Source organism: Rhododendron vialii, chromosome 8a, assembly GCF_030253575.1.
Source record: "Rhododendron vialii isolate Sample 1 chromosome 8a, ASM3025357v1".
In the NCBI taxonomy this organism is placed as follows: domain Eukaryota; kingdom Viridiplantae; phylum Streptophyta; class Magnoliopsida; order Ericales; family Ericaceae; genus Rhododendron; species Rhododendron vialii.
Genome location: NC_080564.1, coordinates 23628477 through 23636833, shown reverse-complemented (window position 1 = coordinate 23636833; position 8357 = coordinate 23628477). Strand labels below are relative to the sequence as shown.

At 36.2% G+C, this 8357-nt stretch overlaps 1 long non-coding RNA gene across 1 annotated transcript; it reads right to left on the bottom strand.

Moving 5' to 3' along the window:
* Positions 1–1561: 1561 nt before the first annotated feature.
* Positions 1562–5966, bottom strand: LOC131299177 (uncharacterized). The gene is made up of 2 exons (XR_009190649.1): positions 5804–5966; positions 1562–1818 (listed from the first exon to the last, which is right to left on the bottom strand). It is a non-coding gene; the product is annotated as an uncharacterized LOC131299177 (long non-coding RNA).
* Positions 5967–8357: the final 2391 nt, after the last annotated feature.

The following is an 8357-nucleotide window of genomic DNA, read 5'->3' as shown; positions in this document are numbered from 1 at the left end:
AGGCCAGCTCTTCTCTTTATTTGGCTTTTTGTGATTTTTGGGCCAACCTTTTTTACTGTTTCAGTTACGTTCAGAAGTTTAGGGTCATAATTGGTTGTTCAAGTGAGATGGGTGTGTATGCTTGCGTTCGTGCGTGTGTGTGATAGGCACATGCATAGTTGTTTCCGAATTGCCGTGTTCACTTACTTGAGCAAAAACGCATAATAGCATTAATGGACATAGAATTTTAAAAAATATTACACTTGCAAAGGTCTTTCATTGTAATTTTTACCTTAAATGATGCATTTTGAGAACTTATGAGTCAGAACTCATGAATGATTAGCTTTAAGCAAAAAACTATTTTGTACTATCTACATTTCAGTTATTAAGTTGTCTTATCGTGAGTTCAGATACCTTATGAATATGATACAGGTAATACTTTTCAATTTATGATTTCTTGATTCCTAATGTGTAATAGGTGGTGCTTCTTGTAGCATGTGTGCGTAGGGGCTTGAAAGTTCTGTCTGCAATGGAAGCTGGCGCGAGAATGACCTTACAAAAATATGTGTGGTTGATTTGAGAGAGTCAACAAATGACCCACTATCTCGAGCTGTAATTCTTTTGGTGTGAATGATTTGCTTTCTAAGTACTTTTGAACCGTATACCTAACTGCCATCAACTTTGCTACAAATAACTACCTCCTTTAGCTATAAATAGTTTGTGCAGTACATAATCCAGATGTAAATTACTTTTTTTTTTTTTTATCGAACACAAACATAATTCATTAATATCAAAATAATAGTACATCTATAATTGACCAAGCATCCAAGACCATACAATCAACTCCATACTCAAACAACACACAACCAGCAAACAAAATCAGAGACAAGACCCAACGTGACAAACAAATAAACTAAACACCCCACAATCTGAAAATGATACATGCAAACAACAAAAGGAACATATGACATAGAAAAGTCAATGGAAAGCACGACGTTGAGGGCTACGAAAAGTATGAGGGTCGCTACAGCTATCTTCAATCACCCTCTCCCGTTTATGCTTTCTTGGAGTGGGGTTTTGCATAGTCTTGGCACTACAACCACCTACTTTGCCACAATCCACCTTCTTCCTTTTTCAATTGCCGGAAGTGTTAACAATCATAGAGCCAAAATCCTCTGAATGATAACGCCATAAAGCCAAAATTCTCTTTGACCGCAAATTTTAAGGACCAGCAACAGTGTCCAACACATCACCAACCTGATCAGAAGAAGAATGATCAGAACTAAAATGACGACTTTCAGGCGTCAAATAAGTGGACACAAAAGCTGAACTGGAAAATTGGATCATCTTGCACTTGGGGGGCCGAAAGAGAATTAGATGCTTTAACCAAAGGAATATCAAGGTCTTGGACACCAAGACACTCCGCCGGGTGCATAAAGACTTCGGGAATGCCACAGAAATGAATAGTAGAAGAGGGTTCCTGTCACGACCCAACCGGAGGGTACATGACCGGCTAGTGAAATGAAATCACCCAAAGCCTTTTAAACTCCCATTTACAATAATCTTTATAATATATTTAAAATTTATAAGCAGAAGCGTGAATTTATTAAAATACATTCAGAGCTGGCTATCGTGCATACCGAATACAAACTTCGCCAATGGCGTTTAAGCGACCACAATTATGGATCCAAATCTTGGCACTATTAAATCTCTCATAGCACGAGTTCCAAATTGCCAAAACCATCACTATAGAACAATTTGAATCCCATTGTCTAATGTCTGATAGCCACGTCAATAAAAATCACCATCATTGAAAGAGCCACCTTAACTCACTGTGATCTGAAATGGGTGGCCATAAAGCTATTTCAGTGAGAATTACGATATACAAATGTTACATAATCGCATGGGAACAATCAAATAAAACATGGTATAATTATGAACCTTTCGATGAGCAATTTGAGTTTCCAAACTCAATAATTATATACTTTTCAACAACGCAAGTTTCCAATCTACATATCATAAAATTCAAAATCCAACGACAGTTTTCAGGCTCAAAACTATTAAACCGAAAGAGATCCATCATGGGCAGTATATCCGGTAGCTCGAAGAGCGACCCCAGCATGCGCAAAACAAAGGAAATGATCAAATCCAAGGAATAACCGGACGTATCCTTATCTACCATTGGATTGGTTGTCATCAAATTCTGTGACTAAGCCATCTCAATAAAGGTTGTTGGATGAGGGAGGTGAGCACACTGTGGACTTTGGTGTAGAGGATTAGATCTTTGTTAAAACAGAATTAGTTGTAAAAGTAGTTAGGCGTATTCTGGATCTAGATTAGTTGATGTATATAAGTGGTAGCTCCTCCACTTACTGATGTGTTAATGAGAAATAAACTGAATCTTGACCTTATCGTATTTTCCTTCATGGATCAAAGCTCTTTGCCCAGATATCACATCAATAGGTTTAATTCACTTTTCCTTTTTAGATTAATCCGATGCTTGTTTTTAAATTCATTTTGCAAAATTTATATATAACATATATATCTAGACTTATTCAACATAACATTTTTAAAAAAACAACAACAATATTCACAAAACAATTTTTGTAACGCCCCCAATTTCTGGGTACGTTAATAAGGCATTTTATTACATAATAAAGTGAGTCTGGCTTATTATTACATCACATAGTCTTATAAGAGTACTTTTAAACAAACAAGGAGGGAACTAGGGTTCCCAACTACTGCTCCGCTTCTTCCTCTATCCGGGCTAGTTCTTCGGCTCCAAAGGCCCCCAAGGTGTAGAGTTCACACTGTTCATCTATGAGGTCTGACATATTATACCGGCGTCGCCACTAATATAATATGTCAGGGTCACCAAAAAGGCAACACTGTGAGCTACAACGCTCATTAGAATAACCCAAACCCTCTAACCCTTAACTTACAAACAATACATCGTAAAATCAACAATTTCCACATGGTGCATGCTTATCTAATCAAATTAACTAACAATGACACATCCGCATTCGAAAATCAATCAACGTTGGTGTCCAAGATTTGTGAGTTTCTCCTACGCGACATCTCGTAAACTGTGTCTCATTTTCCTTATTTCATAACCCATTCATTATTTCAAAAACCCATTTTTAACACACCCAACCTCGGTTCCGCCGTTCCGGATTCCCATTGGCACACTTTGCATTGGCTCCTCTTCACAGATAACCAAGCCACATACCCAACCTCGGTTCCGCCGTTCCGGTCTCCCGAGTATCATCACAATGGTTCCGCTGTCCCGGGTTCCCATTGGCACACAAAACACACACCACACAATAGGCTACCATGTCCGGCCACATTGCGGTTTCCAAAACATTTCACTTTTCAAAAACACGCATTTTCACAAACCACACCCTAGGTGCCATGTTTCTAACTTTCTCGATTTCCGTGTCTCGTTCTCATGCATTGACTCCGCGGTAGGACTTCACATGTAATCATAAATCATTCATTGAAAACTTGGAACTAAACTAACAAGATCATCCAACTCAATATTATACCACAAGTAATGCAAGCAATTTACGTAAGCATACTCATAACCCTTTTTAAAGATCAAATTTCGAATACTTCCGTTCAAGCGATCATATTCCAATCTTTCGAAAACCGTTCTATCTTACTCTATGGAAAATTCTAAACAACATGTTTATTCGAAGTTAAAAGTTGATTATTCCAACATGCTCAAACTTCCATTTAGCGAAAATAAGTTTGTTAACTATCATGCATTTCAAACATCATAACCTTATCTACTTTAACGAAAACGATTAAAAAATTATACTTTGAACTTACGGACATTTCTACTTTTCAACATACGATTCTATACTATACGTAGAGTAAGTGGACTAGGGTTTCTACCTTTCTTCTTGGCGGTAGTGGCAACTATGGAAAGTAAGTTGACAATCGGGCGGAGTAACTTCCTACGGTATGCTTCCGAAAGTTTCGAAAGAGAAATTTTTTCTCAAAACTTGATCTTGACTAAACTACTTGAACATTTTGGATCGAAAAGGGGTTTTAGGATGAGTTTCTTGAAGAACTTAGGAAGAACTTCAAGAATGCTCAAGGACAAGAAGAACAAAGTAAGAACACAATTCTTTTTCTAGAGAGAGAAGTTGCTAGGTGAAGGTGTGAGTTGAATGGTTGGACAATGGTGCTATTTATAGCAAAAGTCTTGGCTATTACCCAAGGGATAAAATTTTCCCTAGCAATTATTGTCCAATGGGTAAAAGGCCTTGAATGACTAGATTTTGTACTAGGGTAGATTTTAGGAAGATTTCAAGATTTGGTTGTCATGTAGTACTAGGATTGTGTGTGAGGTTGGCTAAAAGATGAGCAACACATGCACACACATCACTCCCTCTCTCCCTCACCCTCTCTCGGCCTCTCCCTCCCTTTCTCTCTCTCATAGTACTACTTCATATATATATATATATATATATATATATATATATATATATACACACACACACACACAATAATGTACTTAGAGTACTATGGGATTTTCAAACTAAGATTTTCTTAATAAACAATTCAATTCAACACATGTGCACACACACACACACATATATACATACATATATATATATATATATATATATATAAATAAGTCCAAGTACACAAATATATATATTAGTATGTACCATGCAATTTATGTAGATCCCAAGTATCCAATAAAAAAATATAAGGTCAAATCTCCTATTAAAATAATTCAATTTAGCACATGTCTCCTATTAAAATAATGAACTAGTGTACCTAGGAAATCTAGGGTATTAATATATAAAGTACATACACCTATATATATATATATATATACGGGATGGTTCAAGGGACACCCAAAAAAACACCTAAAAAAACACCATAAATCTCAATCTCATAGTTCCCGATCAAATTTTTATGATCCGAACCGTTCAATGTGTGCAGAATGTGATTTTAAGGGTGCTTGCGACAAAATAGCAAAAAAAATGACCGGGAAAGGTTTAATTTGAGCAGTTTTTATTTGAACCATTCAAAAAAAACTGTTCGAAACTGTTCGGATCAAGCCCTTACCGGTCATTTTTTTTGCTGATTTCTCGCGAGTACCCTTAAAATCACGTTCTGATCACATTGAGCGGCTCGGATCATCAAAATTTGATCGGGAACTTTGAGGTGTTTTTTTAGGTGTTTTTTTGGGTGTCCCCGGAACCGCCCCGATATATATATTAGTATATCAACACATGGGAAATCTAGAAAATAATTTGTTTAATAACCCTTGTACTTATTGGAAAGATTAACTCTATTATTCAAGGGGTAGTAATTTCCCTAACGGTTATTGACCAATGGATAAAAAGAATACTTAAATAAGAGCTTGAAAGACTACATGTCCTTTTAATCTTGTGGATATATATATATATATATATATATATATATATATATATATATATATCTATATATATATATATAATTGTATTTATGTACCTAACAAATCTAACTTAAATATTTTAATTGAAATCCTATTGTCCAATGGATAAAAGTTTTCCTAACTTTTATCGTCTAATGGGTAATGGTTAAAAGGTAACTAAATGGTTTGGTAGTTAAATTTCTCTAACTAATTGGTTAGGAGCTAACTATATATGCCAAGAGATATAATCTAATTATGACGGATTAATAGAGATCAACGAGAAAATTAATAAGCCATCCAAGAGAAATTTAAGAATTTGAATAAACAACGAAATTTTTATTTACTGAAAATTGGAGTTGTTACAATTTTGAAAGAATATTATGTAACCAGAGTATATTCGTAACTCACTTTTTTGCATCTGTAATTTACCGTATCGTACTAGGTCTTTTATTTTATTTTTCCTTCTCCTTCTCTCCTGATTTCCTTGCTTCCCTTTCTTTCCTTCTTTCTCTCTTTTCTTTCCTCCTTTTCCTTAGCCGAGTGCTATGTATGTAGTGTGTGCAAGTGTAGTGTGTGTTGGTGAAGGGTGTGCTTGTAGTATATGGAGGGGAGGGGAGGGGAGGGGAGGCCTATTTATACTAGTAAGCTACAAGATCTAGAATTATCTAATGAGATCTATCCATATCTTTTAATATCTAGTATAATCTTATATTATCTAACATAATCTAATAAAATCTAGAGAAAATCCAAGTATATCTAAGAATATCTAGAATAATCTTCCAAAATCTACGTATATCTAGAATAATCTCATAAAATCTAGGGATATTTAATCCGATGCCGACTCTTTCTGAATTACTCTGTTTTACGAATCTCCGCCTCATAGGTACTCATGCCTTATTCTCGTGTTGTGAGGCTTGTTAACAAGGTTAGGACGGTATCTATAAAGTTTAATAAAAAATGACACATAGACAGAAAAATACTCTAATTTTCTTATAAACCTTGAGTTACGAATCAATATACTCTCTAAATCCTAACGGAAAGCGGCCCGCTAAATATTAGCTCCTTACTCTTATTGTTATTTTCTTATAATTCTTCCTTGCGTCTTATTTCTAAAAGTTGGGGTGTTACAATTCCTTCACTTTAACTTCAACGATTGAGAGACTCGGCATATGGAAGAACTGGAACTTCCTACATGTATCCGATTCCTGAAGATAGTTACGGTTAACAAGGAGAAAATCACGACCCATGATGACCTTCTTCTTAAGATGGCAAAACTCTGCACGACGAGGCCACTTCTCACAGCCAGTTTGATCAAAGACCTTAGCAACATCCTCAACCTTCTCAGACTTAACAACGGGTTTAGAACCTCCTAAAGCAGCCCTACTAGTAGAAATCCCCTCACAATGACTCTTAGACCCATCACGCAAAGAGTTCGGCACCATAGCATCACCTGTCTCCATTCAAGAGGTAGCCTGCGAGGACTCCCCAACCTTAAACTGATGAAACTGAGAACCAATCCTAGAAAACCCCATATGAAATGAGTTATCAACCACCATAAATCCGATTGGTCCAAAGCATCATTCATTTCTTCACACGGTTCGAAATTCGGATCAAAGATGTCACAGAGTCGTGCTACAACAACAACCTTAGCTTTAGCAACCCACAAATCCGAGCCCCAATCGAAGTCAAAATCATCTGCACACATATCCATGGCAAGGTTCCGTTCCAAATCCATGTCTTGGGTATAAGCAATACCCTTACCCTTGGCCTTCTTAGACTAGCGATGCCCACTACGAACATAGCCCGCAAAGAACCCTTTTGACAATCTAATACCCTTTGCCATAAAAACGAAAGCAACTATCCACACATAGAGGAGCAACACTCATACAAAATACTAACAGCAAAATGAGCATAACCAGGCAGATTGACACCGAAAAAACAACCCCATACAAAGCTACCACACAAAATTAGAAGAGCGAAACTGAAACCCAACATAAATGACCCATCGAAACTCATAAATCTGAAAATTGCAGAATCCAGAAAAATGACAACTAAGTAAAGCAAAGCAGAAAGATAAAATCTGACCGATTAAGCAAACCCTGAGAGAAGAGTCGCCCGTGCCAAACTATGATTAGACAAAGCAATAGGCCAAGAAAACTCCAAATCAATCTTGCCTAAAAGTTCTCCCAAATGCGTGGGCCCTGCTTCCGTTGAAATCCACCTCAAACCCGAAGTATACGACCCAAGACGAAACTATAGTTGCACTTCCGGTCACCTACCTTTCACCGGAGAGGCTGCAAGCGCGGCCGGAAGTAAGGGCGGTCAGATACACTGGCTGTCTTTACCCCCTTTCTCTCTAGAAAGCTCTTCTATAATTCTATTTGAGAAAAAGAAACTGCACTCCACTCTATGCCCCCTTGCTTAAGCAATATACTACTATACTATACCTTCATGACTATTCTACTACCATTCCTACATTCCCACCCTAACCATCGAAACAACATTAATCTCTGCCCTAAAACAAAATACGTCCTCTTCAATGGGCATAATTTTCGTACATTGCACAAAGCAGGACGTAGTACATAATATAGATACAAATTTGGTAATTAGTAGCACTATTTTAGCCTAATAAGTCAAATGGCTTATTTTTTGTCCTTATCAAAATTTTCTTCGTAGTTGTTAGTTTCTTGTTGATTTTTTTTTGTGTGAATTATTTCTTCGTCAAGCACGAGAAGAATAAAAAAAGTAAAAAAATCAAATTTTTTATGAATAAAGACGAAAAAATGTTTTATTGGCTTATTTTTGTCTTATTCAAAAATTTTGAATTTCGATCATAATTTTTTTACTTTTAAGATTTATCTCCTCATGGAAACATAATAATCCACAAAAAATTGACGAAAAATTAACAAATACTATTTTTTTTTGAATAAAGACAAAAATAATAAGCATATTAACTTATTGG